The 26,392-nt window shown below is 38.8% G+C and overlaps 1 long non-coding RNA gene across 1 annotated transcript; it reads left to right on the top strand.

The window, feature by feature from the left end:
- Positions 1 to 4,159: 4,159 nt before the first annotated feature.
- LOC109363918 lies at positions 4,160 to 25,891 on the top strand. The gene is made up of 3 exons (XR_002109819.2): positions 4,160 to 4,948; positions 12,744 to 12,887; positions 25,706 to 25,891. It is a non-coding gene; the product is annotated as an uncharacterized LOC109363918 (long non-coding RNA).
- Positions 25,892 to 26,392: the final 501 nt, after the last annotated feature.

The following is a 26,392-nucleotide window of genomic DNA, read 5'->3' as shown; positions in this document are numbered from 1 at the left end:
GGTGCGCCGGCAGCGCGTGGTCCCGACCCGCCGTTCGCGCCGCGGCCCCCTCGCTCGCAGTGGTGCCGCACTCCTTTCCCGGCGGCGCGGTGCTGTGTTTACAGCAGCCCCTGGGCTCTCTCCCCGTAGCTCTCGGTCACATTCTGCTCTCCATGTCCCTTCTCTGTGTCTTTGCTTTGCTCTTTGCTGGGCTTTGGAAAATGGTGGTGCTGCTGCACGGTAGAAGCAGCCCAGCTCTGAAATGGCGGCCCAGCATTGGGTGGTGGCTTGTGCTACTGGCAGCAGTAATGGGGCTGTCAGATAGGAGTACCACGCCTTCAGATATAAAGCAGTCGTCAGATATAAAGCAGCTCACCTTCCACACGTGTTCCCAGGCTTTGTTTTCCAAGAAGTTGCTTTAAGCATATTTGTCAGAAATTTTCCCATAACTGTCTTCTACTGAGTCCTTAGTTATGATAGGCCAAGATTATACAGCTTCCAAGCAGGTAGGAAAATGTATGATTGCTTTTGGAACCAGATTTAAAATTTGACATCTTCTTCCTTAATAAAGTGCTGAAGATAAAGCATTGCTGTGTTCAGCAAAAATGAGCAGCTCCGGGGATGTTTGCCAGAGCTCGCACATTACTGGGGAGAGCAGAAGGGAAGTGGTTTGTGGAAACGAGTCTGTCCTCTGGAGTACCCCTTTCTGTGTATGTGGTTGCATAAAGCACAACGTTTATAGGAGTTATGACCTAGGCAAACTGTATGAAAGAGACATGAATATGGATTTCAGTGTCTACCAGAATTTCAAAATTGCTGTTTTTACTGTCACTGAAAGGTATTTAAAACTATATCAGTATAACATGAAAACAGGAATTAAGTGGTGTTGATTTTTATTCAAAAACATGATGTGTGCCATCATGTATGCTTTCAGCTGTTTCTTCTTTCCTGAACAAAACTATCTTTAACATTACTCTTTCTGACACTGTGGTCACGCAGACATCACAAATTTGCTCAATACTTACATTTAAAATCTTATCTCTGTTTATGCATTAATGGTTGAATTTTTATGTCTGGGATTTATTGTCTTTGTCAAGTTGAAAAAGAAATAACTGAGTAATATTTCTCTCTGAAAACAGAACACGTTATACTTATTAACATTTGCAATTAGGGAAAAGGAGAAACATTCCCCAAAATGTGTTGGTCTAGAGTTTTGTTTTTAAAAATTACAATACACAATCTTGAATATAATAAACTATAGCCTTACATAAAACAGTTCTCATTTTGGAATGGTACTTTAAATCTTAGCTGAATAGATTTTTGAAGCAATAGATTAAGTATTCAGAGAAGCTTCAGACTTTAAAATTTGGAAAACATGCCCTGAATTTATTATTATATTTTTATTATTCTATATTTATTTATCTTCTACTTTGTAAGTAGAAAGATTCTGCAGATACTGTGTTAGAAATTATAAGACTTAAATGGTGCTGGGTTCCCAAATTTATCCCAAAACAATCATCTTCAACATCTATTATGATATTGGCATTTATCTTAGCATTGACTCCCCAAGGAATCTCACATCTATAATTTCCATGCAGGGAACTATCAATAAAACATAAAGTAGGATTCTTTTTCCTGATTGTTGTATGTCTTTCTTTAAACTATTAAGTTACTATTTTTTAATGAAAATTAATAACATTAAGGCAAACAGCATCTCTGCGTAAACAATGCTCTTCTTATTCCTTGTTTTATTTTTAAAGACATAAAAATTTAAGTAATGCTGAAATAGGTATTTGCAGAGATGTTACTGAAGGACACTCCCCATCTCCTTCCCCCCTGCTCCCCCCCCTCCCCCCACTATATTCTAGCAGTACCTGTATGCTTTTCATTCTGTCTTCTTTTTCAGAGACTTTTGAAGATTGCAAAGATGGAAAAGAAATGGACCAGAATTACATAATTTCATGCTAGACACAATTCACATTGCTCCTCTATCCCAGTCCAATTATATGCTCTGACAGTACTTCACAAAGCACTGTTCTCATGGGGCTAGAGTTTCTGCTGATTACTAAGCACAGAATTGTAGAATATCCCCAGTTGGAAGGGACCCACAAGTACCACTGAGCCCAACCCACCCGAAATCCAAACCCCACGTCTGAGAGCGCTGTCCAAACGCTCTTTGAACTCCGGCAGCTCGGGGCTGTGACCATTGTCCTGTGCAGCCTATTCCAGGGTCCGACCGCCCTCTGGTGCAGACCCTGTCCCCACCCCCCAGCTGCCCCTCCCCTGGCACAGCTCCGTGCCGTTCCCTCGGGCCCTGTCGCTGTCACACAGAGCAGAGCTCAGCGCTACCGTCCGCTCCCTGTCAGGAGCTGCAGCTGCCATCAGGCCTCCCCTCAGCTCCTCTGCTCTGGGCTGAACAAACCCAGGAGACTCAGCCACTCCTCACACACCTTGTCTTCCAGATCCTTCACCAGCTTTGTAGCTCTCCTTTGGACACTCTCTTACTGCTTTATGTACTCCTTATATTGTGGCACCCAAACCACACCCAGTGCTGTAGGAGAAGCCACACAGCACAGAGCAGAGGGGACAGCCCCTCCCTTTGCCTGCTGGCAGTGCTGGGCCTGGGGCACCCCAGGGTACAGCTGGCCCTTTGGGCTGCCAGGGCACACTGCTGCCTCACATTCAATTTGCCATCAAACAGTGCCTGCAGATCCCTTTCTATCAGGCTGCTCTCCAGCCTTTCATTCCCAAGTACACACAGGTATCTGGAGTTACTCTTCACCATTGTAGAATTCAGCATTTGCTCTTGTTCAGTCACAACATGTGAAATAAGTTTGGGACACAATTAAAGCTTAAAGCTCTGCTTTGTACATAATTACTATATATCAGCTGTTTTCACAAAATGCTAACATATGACTCATTGTAGTTAAATATCTAATTATTTTAACCAGGCATAGTACTAATCTAAAAAAATACTACAGTAGCAGCCATTAACATCAGTCAGGTAAGGTTTTCAATTATTACTTTGATTATGCTACCTCTTTTTCATTTGCTTACACAAGCATGAATATTTTTTTTTCATACCAAACACTATGTTGCAAAATATACAGAAAAAGCTGTTATTTAGTGATATGGAATATAGAAAATAGGAGAAAAATTCATATTCTTTTAGTAACAGCAAGTACAACAAGCAGTTATACAAGTAACATAACTCACTGCCAAAGCTAACCCAGAATTAGCCTTCTGTCCATGAGTTAGCTAATAAAATGTCTATCCTGTCTTGATGTAGAAGAGTGTGGCTTCACTATGTTTTTGTAGCACAAATTTTATTTTGCCTAAACCATGAATTTTATTGCTCATAAAAATAATCAGTAAATTTCAGAACTGCATAAATACCAGACATCTTGTATTAGCAATGGCATCAAGAGACATCTGCTTTGTATCCAACTGAGTGGTTCTGGATGAGTGAATTTTGGAATGACAGACATGTTGTTAACAAAGCTGTTTCAATTTCTTGCTAGAGGTGTATGTAACTAGAAGAAAATATAAATGCAATTCAACTTTTATCACAAGTTCAATGCATGTATTGGGAGCAAATATCTTCTGTGATTTGAAACTTGTAGACTATACCATAAAATTAACAAATATGACTCAAATGTTGAGGAAATCTGTGCTAAGCAAGAGAGAAATAAGGTAAAAAAAGTTCATTAGTGATTGTTGTTCCTTTCTGATAATTTTTAGATTGAAATACAAATTCTTTAATTTGTAATTAAACTAAACAGATATTCCTGTTAAGTGTTAGGTACAAGATGTTAAGTACAAGATGCCAGCAATTTTCAAATACCCATACATTTTGACAATGTTTTTCTTTATTCTCTTCCTTAATGTCAAATAACTTTATTTTTTTCTCTGACCTTTTAGAACACAGTATTTCTTCTACTTCTGCATGCTGTTTGACTTATTCTCGGACTGGAATTTGAATGCAGAGAAAAGAAATATGAAAAGAGAGACATGGGTCTTTCACAAAGCAATAAAAGTCATTCACTCTGACTGTCTGTCAGGTTTGCAGATTTGGCTTACACTCGCAAAATGAAAATGTTAAGGCATGCCTTCCTTAGAATTTTTTTTCTTTTCTTTTTTTTTTTTTGGAAGTATGGGATCATTATATACATTTGACTTAGTAAACAAGAAAATGGTAGCTAAATACCTCAGGAATGTTCTTTCGAATTACAGTTTTTGACACTGTTTAATCAAGAAGACAAGTGCAAATTAACAAAATAGGACTCTGAAATGAAAACAGAAATTCTGATGAGAGCAGGCATGGCTGTGAAACCTCAAAATCTGCCTGAAGTGTAGCTCTCAGATTGAAAATCTCTGTAGGGACATCTATTTAGAATACAAGCCAGATCAACTAAACAGAATCTTGTCAGGCAGTAAAGGATGGAGGTTGTTATATTTGCAGCAGATGAAGAAGTTTCACCATTGCATCGATGCTTGGTTTGCTAGTCTTGCCAGATTCTGGAAGTCTCCATAATCCCAGCAGGCAAGACTGTCACGTCAGACCACATGACATTACACTGCTGATGCATGAACTAGAGTGCCACAGTGGGGAATGAAAAAGCAGTAGCTAAAAGAGCAAGTCTGGTACTCAGCGTGTGAGACTTGACAAGTCCACATTACTATGAAAGACAAATGGTTCCTGTCAGTGAAATGTTTTTCTTCTGTTTCTCACTATAGAATGTGCAGTCACAGTCTCTTCCCTGCAAAACTTTGCAGCCACTAAAACTGTAATGCAGAACTGAAATGCAGCTTTTCATTCTTTGGCTAAGGGACCAGCATAAATAACTGCAGTTTTGCTGTTGATGGGATTGAGCACCAGGATAATCTGTCTTTGTACTGTAGTTGCCATGGCTACTGGGTCACAGAAGCATATACGCTGTCACATTGCCTGCTTCATTGGATAGAAAAGGTAACAGTTTTTCAATTGCATAACACACTTCTTTGTGTCCAGTAAGCTCGTCCTGTACATGGAGATCAAATGAGTGTTTCATACAAGTGAAAGTATCTCCCTTTGATACGTGCTCTAGGGCTGCCTCTTAGCCCTTGACTCCAGTCACCCCCAAATCTGAGCACGCTCACAGCGTGCATCTGCAAGCCTAGTGATACCAGTAGGAACAAGCTGCCACTAGGAGGTGGAAGCACTTTTAAGTCTTTCAGCAGAGACATTGGTTCAAAGTGTAACTTCAAAAATCTTAAAAACATCTGCTCAGCTGTTTCCCAAACAAGGACTTTATGCTTAAGTTTTCACACCATTCAAGAAGAAGACCAGTGTATATAGTCATCATGATGGGTAGGCTTTAAAGGTTATAAAATTTCTGGAACTAAGAACTGTGCTTGGAATTGTGTCTATATTTGTAGCAATTTCTAGTAGCAGTGCATGCATCATCAAATTAAACAATGCTTTTAAATTACAGATTAAATATATTGCTTATGTAATGCTTTTGCAACAAGCTTTCTATTTGTGGCAAAATATCATTTAAAGCTTTCTGTATTTTCAGAAGAATGGCTCTATCTCTGCATTCTCATAGCATTCATCATGAGTCCTAGACGAGAGGAAGCTCTTATGAAAGAACATGCATTAGTGTCTTGTCAGGCATGGAAATTCTTAAACATAGCAAGCAAAATACAATTTTGTAAGATCAATAATATACCACGTCATTGTTCTGGATAGTCATTAGATGACATTGATGATTCACTAATCAGATGATCAGATGACCTAGAGAGAGAGGTTCTGAGGCTACTGTTCTGGTGTGAACTTTTATGCAGGTCCTGCTGTGGAATTATGTGTGCATTGCCAAAAAAGTTATTAAAACAGCATAGCGTAGACAGCACCATGTAATAAATTCAGCTGTATTAAGTTCTGCAGGACAGCCAAGGGAAGCAGCAGCTGCAGACAGTGGGTTTTAGGCTGTTAGACCAAATGGGCTCTCTACTCTTGGTGAAAGGTCAGTTGGTTAAAGAACTAATGTTAGCAATTTTATCAGGTATGCACATGATCAGTGAAGCTTCTATGGGTTTTGCGTTCATTCATTAATTTTGCCTCTGACTTGTCTGCCATTCGTCAGTATGATGTTAGTACAAAGGTTCCAGTAATCAATGGAAATGACAGTGAGTGATTTTGATGCAGTTGCCTAGTCTTTGTGCAACACACTAGATTTTATTTTGAAAGTTTCTGATACAGTAACGGTAAAAAAAATTTTTTTTCAAAAAAGTGGGTGAGGGCAGGAGGAGAGAAGAAATATCTAGTTAAAAGAAGTGCAACTGGTCAGATTGTATGTTTTTCAGCCTAAAATGTAAAAATGCATGAGAAAGTAATTATTTCCACCTCTAGCTCTAATATGATTTAATTTTGCTTGTTCTTCTCATCTAACAAACATTTCAAGATAAAAACAGAGTTGCTACTAATGATGTCATGGTGACTTTTTCAAGTACTTCCCGCGAATGCTGTGCAGCTGTGTTAGAAGAGGCTATTGTGGCAGGAAACAACCTAATAGCTATTTTTGGGTCCCTTAGCTATGCATGACTCAGGAAGAAAAGAATCATTACTTGATTTTCTATTCTGTCTGAGTGCTTACAATTCCAATCACCAGACCTACTCAAACATCAGTCCTATTTCATCAGGGAAATGAAGAATAAGGATGCAAATCTGTGACATGCTCATCCCCTATAGATCTCTTTATGTTTCAGTTAGAGACATCTACCTTCTTTCAGGTCTGAGATCTTAGGTTGAAATTCATACCTAAAGAACCAGTTTGTTCTTAAGTATCACGTTAACTTTGTAAGCATAATTTGGAATCTCTGAAAGCATACTAATTTTTCCACTGGAGTAGAGCTGTTGAATAGCTGTCTGTTTCCTGAAACAGGTTGCTCAGTGATATGGTTGATACCCCATCTGTGCAGAATTTCAAGTTGAGGCCGGATAAACCCCTGGGCACCATGATCTAGCTGTGGTGTCCCTGTTCATTGCAGGGGAGTTGGATTAGATGGCCTTCCGAAGTCTCTTCCAACTCTAAGGATTCTATGGTTATGTGATTCTATGATTAATGACACATTTTACTCCATATTCAATAACTTCAATGTCTTCTTCATTGTATATATAGTATACTGTCATGCCTGAGAGCTGAGAGATGACTCCTAGCTTTAGATCCTCATTATTTGTTAATAAAGGAGTGCTTTCTACCTCTTTCAGAGACATCTACCCTCTGTTTTCTGCTGCTGTTTAATCTGTTTGAAAATTAAATTTGTTTGAAAAAGCATTTGGGGGTTGTGTGTCCCATATGTCCATACTTTGAATATTTTTTTCCATTGCCAGTGCTCATTATGAAATAGTACACCGTGCTAAAATAACAACTGAACATGAACATCTCAACCTAAGGATAGGTTCAGCCACCGTAGCATGATTTAGTGCATTTTGCCTGGGCATCCCGGGAGTGCATCATTTGACACACAGTTGGTCAGGAAGTGAGTCAGGCTATTTGTGTATCTGTCCCAAGCTCACAAGAACCTAGAAAATATGTAGAATATGAGACCATAAAGCAGATAGATAAAGATAGGATACAGAAGATGACTGTTTTGCAAGAGAATCCAGTACTACCACCATGAGTCCTGCATACGGTCCCAAGCAAAAGATTGGCAGCTGGCCACAGTGTCCATAGTTAGTTCATAGTCCATTTACTACAGGAACAACTGCGTAATTTTAACATTCTATAGAGTTGGCCAGTTTCTGATTGAAGCTGAGAATGGGCACTCACGCAAGTTGTTCCATTGTCTCACCTAGCAGCTAAAACCTCCATCAAGGAGGAATAACAGGAAGTTCATGGGGAAGGACCCCATACATTGCTTCAGCCATTTCTGCAGTTAAACTCACAGCACAGAAAACATATGTGTTCCTAATTTTTAGGGTACCTAAACAGTGTTCTACTGCCATATATGTCTAGTTCTCACAAGCACAATCAAACTGCCAAGTTGTGTGTTCTGGAAAAGAAGACTGAGAAGGGATATGACCAATGTTAATAAACACATAGAAGGGGGGGAGGCAAATGGATGAGTCCAGGCTCTTCTTGGTAGTGTGTAGTGATACGACGAAGAGTAATGGCCTAAAACTGGAACACTGGAAGTTCCATACTAACATGTGGAAGAACATCTTTACTGTAAGGATAACTGAGCACTAGAACGGGTTGCCCAGAGAGGTTGTGGAGACTTCTTCTATGGAGATATACAAGTGCCATCTGGACGCCTACCTGTGTAACCTATTGTAGGGAATCTGCTTTACCAGAAGGTTTGGACTCGATGAATTCTTTAGGTTTCTTCCAAGGCCTGCAATTCTGAGATTGTGTGATTCTGTGAAATATGGTCTGGAAATTTGTTTGAAAGTAGGTTTTAGGTCTGTTTGTACTACAGATTCATTAGGTGGCTTCAAGGAAGTCTATTTGTCTCCATTTCCTTATCTGTAAAATGCAGTAATATTTTAATCTTTCATCTTAATTGACAGCAGTTTGGGAAATATTAGAGAGGGAAAAAAAAAAAAAGTTGGGAGGAGGAAAAAAATGAGCAAAAGAGATATTGTTTGAAAATGGTGATTAATATGTTCCCATAAAAGAGATACTTTTAAAAGAGATAAGGTCAAAAATAATAACCAGTCAATTGATTCCTGAAGCAGTATCTATCTACGCCCTTTCCAAACCAAGAGAACTTAATTTCACAATTGTAATTTTATACTATCAAGAGTTTGTTCCTGTATTTCTAGTTACTCTATCAAAATGCATTTAAACGAGAATTTTATTGCACTGGCAACAAATCACAATCTTCCTTTGTATTTGCTAATATTCTCTGCAATATTTTTGCAGATGATATGCACAGACAGTATTCTTTCTGTCAGTTCAGATAACTTGAGTCAAAATATTCCTTCAGGAAGATGCAACATTCTAGAGAATGTTTTATGTTCTTGTTGTGGTTTAACCCACATGCACCTAACCATCACACACAGCCTTTAAATTACTTCCCCTCCCTTCAGTAGGACAGAAGGCACTGAGAACTTCAGCCTTTTCCTCATCCTTGGTGGTAACGTTCCCCACCACATCCAATAAAGGATGGAGATTCTTCTTGGTCCTCCTTTTGCTGTAGGTGTATTTGTGAAAACATTTTTTATTATCTCTTGCATTGGTGGCCAGATTAAAGTCTTGCTAGGCTTTTACCATTTTAATTTTCTCTCTGCATATCCTAGCAACATTCTTGTACTCCTCCCGAGAGAGAGAGACACACAAACATATATATATGCATATGTATGTATATATGCATATGTATATATTTACAGAACAATTAATGCTCACCACCTGCTGACTAATGCCAGCCAGTTCAAGAAGTGACTGTCCCCCTGTCCCCCAAGCAACTCCCCTGGCAGGATGGTACAAAAAGCTGAAAAAATGGAAACATCCTTACCTTTGTACAGCACTGCTCAGCAACAACTTAAACATTGGTGTGTTATCAACACTGTTTTTCTGTTGAAACTAAAACATAGCATCATACCAGATACTATGAAGAAAGTCAATCCTGTATCAGATGAAACCAGGACAGTTAAGTTCTTTGATATTTCACAACGTTTCTCTACTAGTCTTGCACAACAGAAGTAAAATAAAAATCTCCTTGGCTTATGCTGTTCCAATTTGATTCAGCAGGGCCTGGTGGTTTGTGTTTAAATTTTTTTCTAGATTATGAATCATTCTTTATGTTCTTGGAATAGGCGCTCTCATAAGGGTTTATTTTATTTATTTTTCCTTCTTCAGAGCAGTACATTATTCTCATCCAGTTAGAAAATCAGTGGGACTGAATACTTTGGTTAAGGACATGCAGGCATAGGGTTATGTCAAGAACTCTACCATTTTTTAAACATTTAATTAATTAACAATTAACATTTTTAAAATCGCATTTAACATTTTTTTTTTTTTTTAATTAACAAGAGAAATAGCTGAATTCTGCACCTGGGACAGGACAATCCGGAATGTATGTACAGTGGGATGAGAGGCTGGAGAGCAGCCTGATAGGAAGGGATCTGCAGGCACTGGTTGATGGCAAATTGAGCATGAGGCAGCAGCGTACCCTGGTTTGTTCAGCCCAGAGCAGAGGAGCTGAGGGGAGGCCTGATGGCGGCTGCAGCTCCTCACAGAGCAGAGGCAGTGCTGAGCTCTGCTCTGTGTGACAGCGACAGGGCCCGAGGGAACGGCACGGAGCTGTGCCAGGGGAGGGGCAGCTGGGGGGTGGGGACAGGGTCTGCACCAGAGGGCGGTCGGACCCTGGAATAGGCTGCACAGGACAATGGTCACAGCCCCGAGCTGCCGGAGTTCAAAGAGCATTTCGACAGCGCTCTCAGACGTGGGGTTTGGATTTTGGGTGGTGCTGTGTGGAGCCTACAATTGGGCTCAGTGGTACTTGTGGGTCCCTTCCAACTGGGGATATTCTGTTTTGCAGCATGTCCCTCTCGGATTTCACTGCATGAACAGCCATCTTTAGAGATAACACACAATGTTGGTTTCTAGCACCAGTGCATCAGGAAACAGTGAAAGTCAGCAGGAGCCTTAATTATACATAGGAAAAGCAGATATATTGATCCACATACTGTGCCTATGCAGCAGCTCTTGAGTCATCCCTCTCCGATGACATTCAGGAGGCTGACTTCTCTGGGTTCAGAATCAAAGCATATCAGAAAGATATGCACCTCTTCTGTAATAGAAACTTGTTGCATATTCTATTTTACTTGCAAGAACAATATTTACCCTTATTACTACATGGTTGTCACAGAAAAGAATTTCAAAACTACCATAGCTGCTTCCACAGTTCAGGCAAACATATTGGTACTGTGCTGAGGCTCAAATGCTAACATAAATGCCACCTCCTTCAGAACACTTTTCCACGATAGAAGGAATCTGATTACTAACTATGCACTTTTTTTTGTTGTTGTTCCTGAAGTTTTTAGCTGTCTGAAGTCTGCTTTTTACGAACCGTTGGCTCTATTCCAGAGTTAGAATGTTTTGTCGGTAGCAGTATTACAGGCACTGATTATTGCAGATAATCTTGTTTTGCGTATCTAGTAAAAAAGAACACTTCCTACAGCAGCATAGTAGGCAAAGGGAAGAAGAAATAACTGCTGTCCTTAATATTATAATAGTAGCTTTATTCTAGATGGTGTTTAATTCTAGCCATTGTCTCTTAAGTTTTCCTCATGAAAACTCCTAGGTTGTCTTTCTTTAGGTCTTTTTTTTATAATATCCACCTTCAGCTGTCAATAAAAGCTCTGAGAGCAGATAGCTCTGAAAGCATCTTCAGTGTGGGAGATTATTCTCTGTGATAACCAGAATTGCATGTAGATCACACATACTTTTTTTTTTTTTTTTAAACAGATTGATTGGAGGTTTTCGTTTACATCCATGTTGTATACCTCTGTATTCAAGATCTCAAATTTAAACAATAGTTCAAAATTATCAGCAATCTGTAATAAAATATTAGTAGCTGTGCTGTATCATCAGTCCAAAAAAATTGAAAGTAAAGACAATTCATAATATTTAACTACTCACAGCTACTTTTCATAGTAATAATAATGCTTGAAGATTACACTATGGAGAGTAATAGGAATCATACTGCACACAGAAAAGAAGCTTAAAAGAACTCTATGTTTGAAGATAAAAATACTTACGCTAGTTTAACAAAACACTGATAAATTTTAGCATCAAATCCTCAATATCTTTCAAAATAAATAAGTAGGTATCATAAGATATATCCTATTAATTTGCTGACATTTTGGATAAATTGAACAAAGACAATATAATTAACTATGTATAATTTAAACTGGCTTGACTTTAAGGCAATCTGATGTTTAATTACTAGATGAGTGAATAAACTATGTATTTCCTTTCCAGAGTTATTTTTGATAAAATTATAATTATAGATGTTTAATTAAACGGGCATTAATTTTGGGCCAGAGTTAAGCCATTACGCTGAGGTAAACATGCAAGTGCTATCAATATATTCTATATAAGGAACAAAATTGTTTTGAAAAATGAAGATTGAAGATAAATTAAGGGTTATGGAGGGATTGCAGGAAGATTGACTTTCTCTAGGATGCTTTAAAACACATTCTTTATCCTTCACATTTCTTTCTCGCCATCCCTTTCCCAGAACCCTGGTAAGGATGTTGTCACATTGGGCCTGATGGGGTCATGGTCATGGTACATTTCTCAAGCTGCACTCTTGGACCGTTGCTATTCCATTTCTACTACCACCACTTTCTAGCAGAAAACATTTGTATTTACTTTCAAACAGGTGCTGGAAAAGATGGGAAGTCACTTCTCGAAGATTTTTATCTGAAAAAAGACCAATTGTAATGGGACTCCTCAGCCACAAAAGAAATTGGAAATGGGAAGTGCTAGGTTACATATGCTGCCTCTCTTTAAATGTTTTCACCTAGCAGGAAATGAGAAAGTAGCTTAATATTACCATTCCTGAGCGCTCTGAGATATTTGTATGACTCTGCTTTACCTTAACTTTCAGCAAACTTCTAAGCAAGGTCATGACTGTATTCACCAATAATTCTGAAGTAAGCAATCAGAATTGACTTCTTACATGTAATTATGCCCAGGATATATATTTAAGTTACCTGTAATGTGCCTTCTATTGCTGCAATTCCACCTCACATGTTGTATCTCTTTCTGCAGACCCTCTAGTAACTGACAGAGGGAGATTGGTTGGAACAATGACCAAGAAAAGAATAAACAGCCAAACTAAACTGGAACTTCAAAAATAATTTTCACTTTCCTCACATCATTTGTTTGCTCTTTGGCCAGAGGAGGTTCTTTCAGGTAAGCAGACTGGAAACAGTATGGCCTTAGATTTGTTAGAATGTTAATCATAAATGTCTGTGGTTGTGAAGAGACATCTGGTATAATTGGTACCTTGATTTTTCATATGCTTCAGTTCTCTTGCTATGCTTTTTCAATTACAGAGACCTGGCCCTTAAAAAGGTGAATTCAAATCTGTTTGGAATTCTGCAATATTTAAGCTACTGCTTTTGAACTAGTGAGAGAATGACTTCAGATATGCATCCTAAGTGTTGGAGACCTGCAATGAACTTCAGGTCCATGGAAGTCTCTTTTTTTTTCCATGAATTTCCATGAGATCAGCATTTCTTTGCTATTGAAGAGCATCTTTAGAAATGTGCTTAGGACTTGTTTTCTTTTACTTCTGAACAGCACTGCAAAGGGATTTTATAGGATTAACCAGTTTCTGCTTCTATGTTGTTTACCCCTCTGAAGCCACAGGGGTCTGTTTCTCAAAGGATTTGCTCTCACATCAACACCTTCTGTGGCTTCACAAGAGTTGATTACTGTATACAAATCCCTGAATGCGCAGAAAGGAGAATAAACTCTCCCCATAGCCTCAAATTATATTTGGCTCAATCTCATTATCCATCTTGTTTACATTGTTTTAAATTAAGCATTTGACAAGTCAAAGCCCAGTGTCTTCAAAACACTTTCAATGTATTTGCTACCACTGCAGTTTTATCTCCTCCACATCAAAGTATATCACTGAATTCTAGTGATAGTTGGATGAGATGATCAACAATTTTGTACCGTTTTCTTGTCATGTATTACTTCTGAGTGTTCATGCTACTTCCTGCTTCCAATCTTTCCTTAATATTTACTTCAGTTTGTTTCCTGATATTTTGATTCATCATAGGGTAATAAAAGTTTATCATTAGCACTGTGGCATCACATCATATTTTGAATATATATCCAGGCAGCCTTTTATCTTACAGTAGCTGTTAATGAATTCAGTGTTAAAAGGACCTAAGCAGAAACTCTCCCCTCCACCTCAGGCTGTAGATCCAGGTGAAAATCAGAGGGGTGACATCTGTGACTCTTTCATCTCCTGAGCTCTCTAGCATATTAGAGTTTCATCTGAAGTTCATATTCATGTTCACAGATGTTTCACATAGTCATTTTTCAATGGATCATTATATTCAGCCCTCAAAACTTGTGTAATTTTAAGACTTCAGAGTTCTTAGCTTTCTGTGCATTTCCATCTTCTGTGACCAAATTAGCGCCATGTATCAGCTATAGCTAAAAGATACCAAGAAAGGAATACCAACAGGGAAATTTCATTTACATCGAAAAAAAAAAAATCACATTAAAACAGGACCTGGGTGAATATTTTGGCACAGTAGCTGAAGCTGAATTTCTGGCTGGGTTATCCTTTTCCTTAATTTGTTTTTAACCACTAAATTTTGCAGCAATGTGATTTCTAAGTAGCATTCTGCTCTCTCGCCTCTTGCAGAATGTCTGCTGCCTAATTTCTGCAGTATGAGTAATCTCTGCTCTACTGGATCCTGAACTAGGAGATTGATTTTCACAAATCTATTAGCCAGTTTTATTTTTTTGTGTCTGTGTGGGTTTATTCAGTTCTTACAGAAAGCTGAATGTGCGGAGGGAGTACTGCCAGTGCATTACTTGCAAAGAACTTACTCCATCTTTTGGATCAATCGCTAACAAAGAACTGAAATTTGGTTTGGCATGACACAGATTTTGGGAGGAAAGTGCTTTTCACACACACACCCTCAGTTCTGCCATTATGATCACTTGTTTACAAATATGGAGATAGTTCCTCTTCATTTATCACTGCTCTTTTCTGAGGTGTTTTAAATTACATCTTATGTTAAGAAGGTACTGAATTAAATAACTATTCAAGTACAGATTGCACTGACCAAGTCACTCCTTGCTTTTCTTAGGGTTGACTACTTTTATCCAGTATCTCTTCTTCATACAACGATAATTTTTTGTTTCTTTCTTACTTCTACGACAGGCCTAATTTTCTTAACATCCTGGGAGCCTGACCTTCAGGAGAGATAATAGATATTTTTTGATCATGGATTACTTTAGAATGAAACTTAAATATACATTTTATTGAAGTTTTCTTTCTTTTATCTTAGTTTCCTCCTTACAGTACATTTAATAACTTTTAATATGCTTATTCTGCCATCTTTTTTATCCCATGCCATTTTCACCCTTCTTCAATCCTTGATTATCTCTTCCTACATCACTAATCTCTTTACTTACTGCTTGTGTCAACTCACCTCTGACAGTAGACCCCGAAATAAATTTACTTCACCCCTTTCTGAGCTTTCTTTTTGAAGGCTTTTTGTTCTGCCATCCTTGTACATTTTGTAATCCGCTCAGACCTCCAGGACTGTGGCTGGATTAGCCTCAGCACCCAGAGAAATGAGACACAGAAGAAAAAGCTCTGCATAATTTCTAGCAGCAAGAAAATCCAAGAAATCTGATACAGGGAGAGGCAAAATGGATCAACATGTTTGTACAAATTATTCATTCAGATCAAAGAGTTGTGTACACATATTGATGGGTCAGATACTCAGCATGTCCCACATAACCATTAGATACTGAATCTTCTGAAGAAAGATTTTCTTACAGGTCACCATACTGCTTGGAAATGCTATTCCTTCCCTTTTTCTTGAGACATTTATTTACCTGATAACACACTTCCTTACTTGAAAGCAGACTTTCCCTGCAGACAACTCATTTGTGGGTTGCATTTAGGTTTCAAAGCTTGCAATACATAGAAAAAGTGGCAGTCAGAACATACCTGCCTGTCATTAAAGCCCTCTTACTAACCCTTACTCTCCCAGTTTTCTAAACTAGGTAAGCAAGAAGTCCAAACCAAGACACAAAAATACAAAACTGCTCTTATGCTTCTATCATGAACACATTCAGTCTTGCAGTATTCAAGTTTCAAGAAGTATTTCTAGGCAACCCAAAGCCATGAAAGTTCATCTTGATGATCACCAAGTACTTTTGTTTGATGCAATCTCATTCAGCAGTAAAGGTAATGAACAGTTTGTACACATTTGCACCCATACTTACATGTGTAACCCACTACAGTTGGCTTTGCACAAGTGCACAAATTGTGCAGATGATGAAGGAATAGAGAATCAGATTCAGCAACTTTGGCTGCCGCACCAAATGTTTCTCTTAATTTCTCTAATTGAGCTTGATTATATCAAGTTTATAAAGTAAATTAATTTTCTCAGAAGCACTTAGCAAAAATAGTTCAATACAACCAGGATTTGACAGTACATCTTGATGTAGCTCAAAGTTCACTTAGGAAAACATGTCTTCCATTTCAACCTGTGTCTGAGTGTCTGAGCTAATTCACGTATAAAAGAGTACCTTTAGAAAGGTAGCAGGGTCAGGTCTAATTAATGTCTAGTTAAATGTGAAGCAGTCTGTCCATACTCTGAACAACACTGAGGTGGACAGCAAAGAAATTGTCAGATAAAGGTGATCAGCGCTCCTCTGTATGCATAATTCTGTCTTTCCTTACGCTGATCAGAATTTTTTTCTTTTAAGACAAGGGATTTACTCACAAAACGAAAACTCAAATACTCCAGAATCCATATATTTAGAAAGCCAAAAGACTTAAACATTTCAAATATAGGCTTAACAAGACTCTGAAATTCCTCTCAGCTAAAAGAATTTTAAACCAACTACTTCCATGCAGTTTTTCAAAGTACCGACAGGGTTGTTGTCGTGGTTTCTTGTTATTGTTGTTACTGTTTACTAACTTGCATCGTGGCTACAACAAGCATTATTTTATTTAGTTAACAAGTATTGTTGAACAGGAACTTTGTCCTACGTTTTTCATTATTGTTCATTAAATAAATTTCTTAAAAGAGTGTTCCATTCAAATGGTAGTTTTATTGACTAAGATTAGACATAATTTTAATATTACTGAATGCAAGAATACAGTTTTGTGCCAAGCCATTGTCAGTGATTGTGCACATTTCAGACTGGGGAAAAGCTTATTAAAGTAATGAAAAGTGTTCTTAAAACAAATGCCTTAGGACCAAATGTCCCCAGCTGAGAGGATGACATAAGTTATCCAAGTATGATTTTAGCAGCTATAGCAATTTCAAGAAATAAAGACTGGAATCTTGCATATAAAAGCCCTTCCATTTATTCCTTCCAGAATATCTCTGGAATTCACAAAAGGCATCAAGTCTGAAGCATATGTTACAGAGAAGGTATCTGACAAGACTATGATTAAAGGCAAATCAGTTTTTTATCAGACTCTTGACATTATCCTCTCTCTCTCCCCCTTTTTTATCTTCAATGGACAAAAAGTAATAAAAAAAATTGAAAGGACAGCGAAAGAAGAGAAGATGCTATTCTCACTCTGCTTCACTGGAAGTCTTTCATTTTTAATAAATGGGACCAGTAGCTTATCTTAGTACTGCTGGACATTCACCATTGTAGGACAGCTGTCAGAAGGTTCTAGGTTTTGTGAAAATGTCCTATAGTTTTCTGTTTCTTGAGGCAGAAAAGAACTCAAAATAAGGTTGCACTTTTCTGTTGAAAATTGAATTAAAATGGAATTTAAAAATATGGTGTTCACTAGTGACATGAATGAAGGATCTGATGAGCTGTAGCACTGAATCTGGAGGAAGTAGTCTCTGTTACAGAACTGGACTCTGAATAGTGTTACTTGTCTTTAACTTATATCCGAAAGTCCTAAGACTGGGCATACAATATCAACAAGAAAAGTGAACAAATTTAAATAAGAGAATATTTAAATCCAAAGTATAAAATGGGAATGACTAAATTATACCAGTAGCTCTCTCTCTCTCTCTCTTTTTTTTTTTTTTTTTCAGAAAAAAATTATCAGGAACACAAAATATACTGATAAGAAATATTGAAAAACTTGGAGATAATTAATACTATTTGGAACAAACTGAGAACTGCATGCGGTATGCATTAAATGTAATTTCATTGACTGAGTCCTGCATATCCTATGCAAAGACAGTAGGAAGACCACAGTTAATCTGAAATAAAGCATCCACACAAGCTTGAATTCAGCTGCATAGGCAGCCTTAAATTTTGTATTTTAGGGTACTTGACAAAATATTAAATAATAATTTCTGACATAGTATTTTATTTTAATTTTTTTTACTAACTGATCTGGAAGAATTAAAAGGTCTATGAACACATAGGCTACCTACATTGTGGGAATACATGAAAGACTGTTCAGAGCAGAAGCTGCGGAGCAAGATAAAAACATGAGAAAAGAATGCTGAGAACCAAGAATAACAAAAGCCAAGTGAGCCGCAGGATCGCAGAATCACAGAATGGCTTGGGTTGGAAGGGACCTGAAGGATCATGAATCTCCAACTCCCATGCCACATGCAGGGCCACCAACCTCCCCATTTAATACTAGACCAGGCTGCCCAGGGCCCCATCCAATCTGGCCTTGAACACCTCCCAGGGACGGGGCATCCACAACCTCTCTGGGCAGCCTGTTCCAGCACCTCACCACTCCCTGTAAAGAATTTCCCCGACATCCAACCTAAATCTTCCCTCCTCAACTTAAAACCATTTCCCCTTGTCTTGCAGATATCTATCCCTTCCAAAGATTGATTCCCCTCCTGTTTATAGTCCCTCCCTTTTTAGTACTGAAAGGCTGCAATGAGGTCACCCCACAGTCTTCTTTTCTCCAGGCTGAACAAGCCCAGCTCCCTCAGCCTCTCTTCCTAGGGGAGGTGCTCCAGCCCCCTGATCATCTTTGTGGCTCTCCTCTGGACCCTCTCCAACAGCTCTTTGACTTTCTTGTACTGGGGGCTCCAGATCTGAACACAGTACTCCAGATGGGGCCTCATAAGAGCAGAGTAGAGAGGGACAATCACCTCCCTGTCCCTGCTGGCCACCCCTCTTCTGATGGAACCCAGGCTACCATTTGCTTTCTGAGCTGCAAGAGCTCTGTTATGCTTTTCATCCATCAAGACACCCAGGTCCTTCTCTGCAGGGCTACTCTCAAGGACCACTCCTTCCAGACTGTATAAGTGCCTCGGATTCCTCTGGCCCTAGTGCAAAACTCTGCACTTTGCTGTGTTGAACCTCATTAGGTTCACCCAGGCCCACCTTTGCAGCCTGTTGAGGTCCCTCTGAATGGCATCCCTTCCTTCTACCGTGTCAACCGCACCACTCAGCTTGGTGAAATTGGCAAACTTGCTGAGGGTGCACTTGATTCCATCATCAGTGTCATTGATAAAGATGTTAAAGAGCACTGGTCCCAAGACAGACCCTTGGGGGACACCGCTTGTTACCGGCCTCCACCTGGACATAGAGCCATTAAATCACTACCATCTGTCTGTGGCCTTTTAACCAATTTCTTATCCATCAAGTGGTCCCACATCCCTCCAATTTGGAGATAAGGATGTGTGGGAGACCATGTCAAAAAGGCCTTGCTCAAATGACATTGGTCACCTTCCTCTTGTCCACCACTGCTGTCACTCCATCATAGAAGCCACCAGATTGGTTAGGCATGACCTTCCCCTGGTGAAGCCATGCTGGCTGCCTCAGATTACATGCTCCTTCTTCATGTGATCAAGCAAGTCGTCCCAGAGGATCTGTTCCATGATCGTCACAGGATAACAACCCTGACTGGAGGAAGAGCATGTGGCTAGGAACCACTCATGACCCTGACTGAATAAGCGCCTGCATACAAGGTTAAGGAATGTTTGTTGGCATGAAATGTGGGCAAGTTACAAGAGGAAACTTGGAAATGTATGAACTATTTTGATTGTTCGCATTTGAGGCCGTGCCTCAGAGGCTGCACCACATGGGTTTATCTTTCTAGAGAATGAATTTTATCCCTCTCTTCTCATTCATGACAGTAGCAGTATCTCAACTATTTTGAGCTAATATATTGCCCGAGATACTGGTTACCTCTATTCTAGGAGATCTCATCAGAGAAAGACATGCAGTTTTACCAGTTATCCTGCCCAAAACTGCACTGCTTCTTTGATGTTGGTTGTGGAAGATCAGGTGCTATTTCTGAGTCTGTTCTACATGAACTATGGCTGTTTTTTACTCATCATGGAAAAGCAGAGTCCAAAGGAAACTGAAGTTTGATCAAGACCTTAAGCTGCAGTCACTCTTTCCTTTCCAGCACAGGGCCATAAAGATCTGTTATGGGAAAGACCTAGAACTTCTCCATCATGAGATCAGGTTGATATATGCTGTTTTAAACATGTAAAGAAGGAATGTAGACTAAACTAAAATGGAACTGAGCACGTGGCAATCACAGAACTATTTGTTTGTTGTAAACATCTAAAGCTAGCTGTCTCTAACAAGCTCTCTATATTAGTAACACTGTTTACAGCCCACAGTCCATTTACTTCAAACAGGACTCTCCCTTGTAAAGTTTTTTAGCGTTACTGAGAAATGTGTTTATTTTTCTGTTGAAGTTTGAAGTCTTTCCTTCACACAGATCTGCTTTCTGTTGTGGACGTCGTCATCCTTGATGTGTAATGATATTTCCAATTATACAAAACTGTTTATTCACTTATTACGGTTGGTCTAATTAGCTCAAGGACTCTTTCCCAAATTTTAACAGTCTTTCAAAGATTTGCCAAACATTTCAAAGGGTAATTTTGATCCTGTACAGGGCAGGAGACATTTGAAAGAACTTGCTGTATTATTATTATAACAACACTAAAGACCACAAAGGTAATAACTAATTTTCATAGAGACAATAACATAAAAAAAAAAGGTGACAAATGAGAAATGCTAGGTTTTCCCCACCATAATATGTGTGTTCTGAAACAGAGCATAGGCTGTATCTGCATAGATGGTCAGACCTCACTCTTGCTGTCTGGGAAGATTTGCAGAATATACTCATTTTTTTACAAGGCAAAGGGATCATTTTTCTTCTAGCAACCACTGTTCTCTGTACATCAGTAAATTCAAGGCCCTGCCCTCTGGAGTTGAGAGGTGAGGTAGCATCATACTCTAATTACGTCTTATTATTTGAAAAACACCCAATGTAACAAAACCCTAATTCAGATTAAAACTCCTGCTTAGTAGTAACATAAATAATTGTAATTCAGTTTGAATTTCCCTTTCCTGAGAAAATATTAGCCTACTTTCTACTCTGATAAGTCATCAAATTACCCGTGAGCTATTAAATATTTGCAGGTCTGAGTGCCAATTTTGTAGCATATCCAATTTCATGTACTTCAGCCCACTATTTATGGGCCGCATTAAAAAAGGGGTGGCCAGCAGGGAGAGTGCCTGGATCACCTTCTGCTTTCCAAATGAGATGTCTTGGGCACTAACACTAGAACAATATAAAAGATCAGTGTCCTTGGTTTAGTTTCAACAGCTGAGGAAATCAGACTAAAAGTCAGAGGAGGGGAGAAGGAAGAGTAAAAAACGTGCATGAGAGAAGAGGTTTGTACCCTTGTATACCCTTGATAAGGGTAGTTTTTGAGTACTGTGGCAGCATGGCAGCTGAGAAGAGCTCAAATTCTGTCAGCTGTGCCCAGCAGGCTCTCTGAATGTTACTTCTCAGTGCTGGTTATTCATTCTAATATTTCCTCTTTGGATGCAATAAATCAAACCAGAGGGATGGATATTCTGCAGCCTCTTAGCTCAGCCAGTCTCCTAGACTTGAAGGGCCTCTGGTGGCTGATGGTCTCATTACATTAAAAGTAACTCCTAATTCTTAAGGCTTTCCCAGTATTAATATCAGGCCTTTTAAGGTGTCAGTTTCTCTCTGCCTATTGTGCTTTGTATGGTCTTGACTAAAAAAGAAGAAGCCCTTGGCAGAAGTATGGTATTCTATGTATGTTATTCTATGGATGATAGTATGAAATAGAAGAGTCACACCATTTCAGATCCCTGAAATATGTTACACACATCTCTTTTATACAGTCTTTCTTTATCCTCAACATCCCTCACCTGTACTGGAATTAGAAGATGTTACTTTATAAACTCTAAAAAATAAGTTTGTTTTGTTTTGTTTTTCTTTTTGTTTTTTAACAACTGACAGATACCTAATTGATATACCTTCTGAGAGAGTGTAAGACATTTAATTTCACCCTAAAGATATTGCTTTCAGATTGCATATTGTTTCAGTTTAGCAGAGATAGGCAAGATATGAGAATTTGGAGTCTAGTCAGCAAAGATCAAACTGGACATAATGCCAGATTAACAGAAAGAACAAATAAGCATTGAAAGAAATAACTGATTAAAAAAAAAATCCAAGACAAGTGTCACAACTGGTTGACTCTAAAATAACCTGAATCCAGCAGTTCAAGCAAAAGATAGGAGTAAAACAAGTATCACTGGGCAAAATTCTCTGACCTCTATTTTTTGGGTCAGAAGAGTAAGTGATAGTTTCTTGTGGGGGGAAAAAAAAATTATTATCTGAGGTGTGAAAGGAGGTTGGTGATAAAGAGGGAGGAAGAAAACGGACAAAAAACCATAGCGGACACAAACTACAAACTATTGGGGTACTAGCAAAATACAAGCAGGTAAAGCATAGGTTTATGTATCTAAAGAAAAAAAATCAGCAGGCAAATTATCATTGCTAGATAGTGTTGTATAAGGAACAAAAACATTCACATATCTTCTGGACAGTCAATAGGACACATCATCCCAGGCTATATATGTCAGTGTCAGATGTAAATGCGGTGTGAGTTAAACTACAGAATTAAAGCTCATCTCTAGCCTTTGTTATTGACACTACAGAGAACAAACATGAACTTTCACACAGGATGATCCTTAATTAGCAGCTGCTATGAGGCAGTATTTGGACAAGACACCCAAAAAGAGCACTCAGAGAAACCATAGCCAGCAAGAAACCAGCAACCACCCTGAACCTCTAGGCTCTTTCAGGCTAACCTTGTTTTAAATGTTCATTAGCTGCAAAAGGTTTCTTGGTTAAAATGTCAAGCTATTTTAAATGTTTCCTGTTTCTGATCAAATGCTTTGGTCAGGTCAGTTCAGGCCTGGTCTTTTGTTTTAATGAGAAAGATTGCTGCTGAATACAATAATTGTTAATAAAGCATAGACTTTACAGATGAATAAGTACTCTGATAGCCAAAATGTGAAGGTTTCAGCACAATTGTCAAGAAACAGTATTTTCCAAACACTGCAATCTAAATGTTTCCAAGTGTATTTGCTGAGGCTAAATGAATGAGGCCAGATATCTAGGCCTCATATTTCACAGAATTCAGAGTACCAACATAAAGGACATATATATATATATCTGTAAATGTCGTTTTTTTCTGTTATGGAAGTTCTGTCCATCCCAACACTCTTGCTATTTCAGCTCTTCTTTGCTATGTCTGTTGAATTATCAGAGTTTGGAAATTAAATAACAATCATGGATCTTACTGGGAGTGGCAGAAGATAGGCGATACAATAATCCTCTACCTATTTCTGGAATTTCAAATGGCTGATGGCTGCTAAATGCAGTTGCAGCAAGTCACTCCTGGCTATTTTAATTACCTGCAAATGCAAGGAAAGGCATGTCTTGCGATTATCTGCTTTCATGGGAATTGACACCGAAGCTTTAAGTTGATTAAAGAACAATGCAGTGAACAACCTGGTGCTATCACATTGTCACTGTCAGCCCAGACAAGCAGAGCATAGAAAGCTGACTGTATAGGACAGCATAAAATAAATCTTTACTTATCAGAAGTTGTGGAGGAAGACTTAGTCATATCCTTCCAAAATAGGATTCAGGTTACATTTGTTCAGCTTCTTAGTCATGATTAGCTTAGCCTGGAGTTTGAGCAGAATCCTGTAGCTCTTGATAAGATAGCATAGGGTAAAGTAGTGAACACCAGAGGGATCTGGTGTTCAAGACAATATTACATTGTCTTGACTCAACAGGGCTTGTTCATGGGTTGGAGCATAGGAATGTTGTCCACGCATCCCAAGTTCATAAGATTTGCATACATCTGTATCTACTCTAAAAGTCTCTCCCTACTCCCCCCACCCTCCCAAATAAACTAACTAACTAACTAATTGAACTGAATCTACTGGAAAAATATTCTAGAGTTAGCTAAGGGAAAATTGCAAATTCTATACATGGGAATAATAGCAATCAAGAGCATGCATGTTTGAAATCCAAGAACTGATTGTGCTGCCTTTCTGTGAAAGAGCATTCAGAGCATAAACATCGTATGATTAGCATCACAGTATAAAAAGAGCAATACTTTGAAAAATTGAGTAGCTAAATTATGAAATCCAGAGCACAGATAATGAGGCACAAGACACAGTCCTCCCAGTGTGTGATGCACTTATGAAGCTCTCGTTGCATTCCCAGCATGATGATTCTGTTTCAGGAGATGTATGGAGAAACCACAAAGTATCTAAGGGAGACTACACAGCAAATGTGGGCAGAGGTCCAGAAACTGTGAGAGGAAAGAAAAAAAAGATTCATTTAACCAAGGGAAGAATGAGAGACAACATGATATTCTTCAAGTATCTGAAAAGAAGGAAAGCAAGATGTTCCATAATCATCAGAGTCAGGAACAGTGGCTAGTAGTGCATCAAAGAAAGTTAGCTTGAACCGTGAGGAGAACTTACCAACAGACAGGCTACTTTAGAATTAGCAGTATCTGAGGCCATGGGTCTGTTAATAAGTTGGAGATTAGCATCTGAGGAACAGTTCCAGTATTGATTCGGTTAATAATTGCATGGAGCTCCAGATGAACATTATAAATAGGTCTACCATAAAGCATAAATCTGAAATGGGTCCCTCAGGCTGTACCGTGCATGCATATGCAGTAAGCATAGCACTTTTTGTTTTCTTTGACCTTAGTCTGAGCTTCAGGAGCTATTCAAGTAAGCTGGTGCCTCAGTGGAAAGGAAGAGTAGCTAAGGCAAAATGGCAAATCATGATTTCTCTTGTCACAGAGGGGAGGTACTCTGGAAGATGAGAAGTAATTGGCTATTCTTTCAGTTCCCCATCTTCAGTCTAAAATGCTCATTTCAGTAATTTTCATGCTATGTGTCTTTGCTGAAAACTGAAAACGAAGCTACAGATTTATTTTACTGGTGTTATGTTGGGATAAGAGGAGGAAAGAACATATTTTAGAGCTTGCTTTTAGTAGTCAGCCACTTTTGTTTTAATGCTCCCTCTCTTTTCCTCTGTTCCTTTATTATTCAGCCTTATTATCTCTTGCTGGAACAAAACCTTTTCTTCAGTATGGTTTACTTAAGGTATTACAGTTGAGCAGTTGGAAAACTCCACTTATAAAAGTGATGGCATTATCACTGTTAAGGTCTTTGAAACTTGAAAAAGCTTACTTCCATTTTCCCTTACCCTGAAGGAATACACACAAAAAAATGGGGCAACTGGATCAGCACAGTCAAAACATGTTCCAAAATGAAGCAGAGGGCACAGTGTCAAATTTTACATCACAGTTGCTACAGAATACAAGCAGATCTGTCCATGTCATAATTTACTTCAAAACAGAACAATGACGTTACTTTATTAAAAACTGAGTAAAACAAAATATAACCAGCTCAGTCTTTATATGCTCTATTTAAATTTCTGTCCAGGAAAAGCTAATAACACCCTTTTGTCCAATATTTCTTTGCACCCGTATGTAAGATGAGGAGATAATCTTATTTATGCATATCAGCAACAAAACAAACATGTACCATCTGTAGATGTAAATGTAGAAAGCCTAGGGAATATGCAAACTTCAGTTCAGGGTGAATAATTTGGAAACTCATTTTAATGTCACTGACTCTTGTCTGTATACTGAGCAAACCAAACAGCATAACTGGCATATTTTTCTTGCCCACAGAATGCTTTAGGTTGTAAAGGATCTCTGGAAGCCATGTGGTCCATTCCCATTTCTCAGGGACACAGAAGATCCTGAAGTTTCCAAAGCAGAACCAGAGACTGCTATGCAAACTCCTGTCTGTCAGCTGCTCTGTTAGCTACCCTCTGAAGGTGAAAGAGCAGAACAGATTTAAATAAAAAAGGTCAGAGATGAGAAAGTCGTGGAAAACAATCTCAGGTGGGGAAAAAAAAGGTCATAGAAGATAAAACCAGGGAGGAAAAAACTAGTGAAGGATGAAGAAGAGAAATGGTCAGAGAGAAGTCAGAAAAATGCAGTTCCAAGAACAATAAAAATACAAATGAGAGACAAGATGTGGGAAAAGAAGAGAAGGTCGTAGAATGTCAGAGAGGTTCAGAAAAGTTCAGAATATAAGAGAAGCACAAGAAAGTTTGTAAATGCTCAGAGACTGTCAGAGCAAGGTAGATATTGCCAAAGAGGAGATAAGACAGGGCAAGGCAAGGCAAGGCAAGGCAAGGCCGAGGGGAAGGGAAGGGAAGGGGAAGGGGAAGGGAAGGGTTTGTGGCTCAAAATTCCCTTTCTCCATCAGACCCCTGTCCCAGTGCTGTGAGTCTTTAACAAATAACGATCCTCTGGGGAAAGTCATGAGAAATCCACAGCTATACAGCTGCAGCCTCTTGCCTTCAAAAG

The sequence above is a fragment of the Meleagris gallopavo genome, chromosome Z (genome assembly GCF_000146605.3).
Source record: "Meleagris gallopavo isolate NT-WF06-2002-E0010 breed Aviagen turkey brand Nicholas breeding stock chromosome Z, Turkey_5.1, whole genome shotgun sequence".
Taxonomy (NCBI): domain Eukaryota; kingdom Metazoa; phylum Chordata; class Aves; order Galliformes; family Phasianidae; genus Meleagris; species Meleagris gallopavo.
The sequence above is the reverse complement of the archived record's forward strand: the minus strand, read 5'-3'. Positions and strand labels throughout refer to the sequence as shown.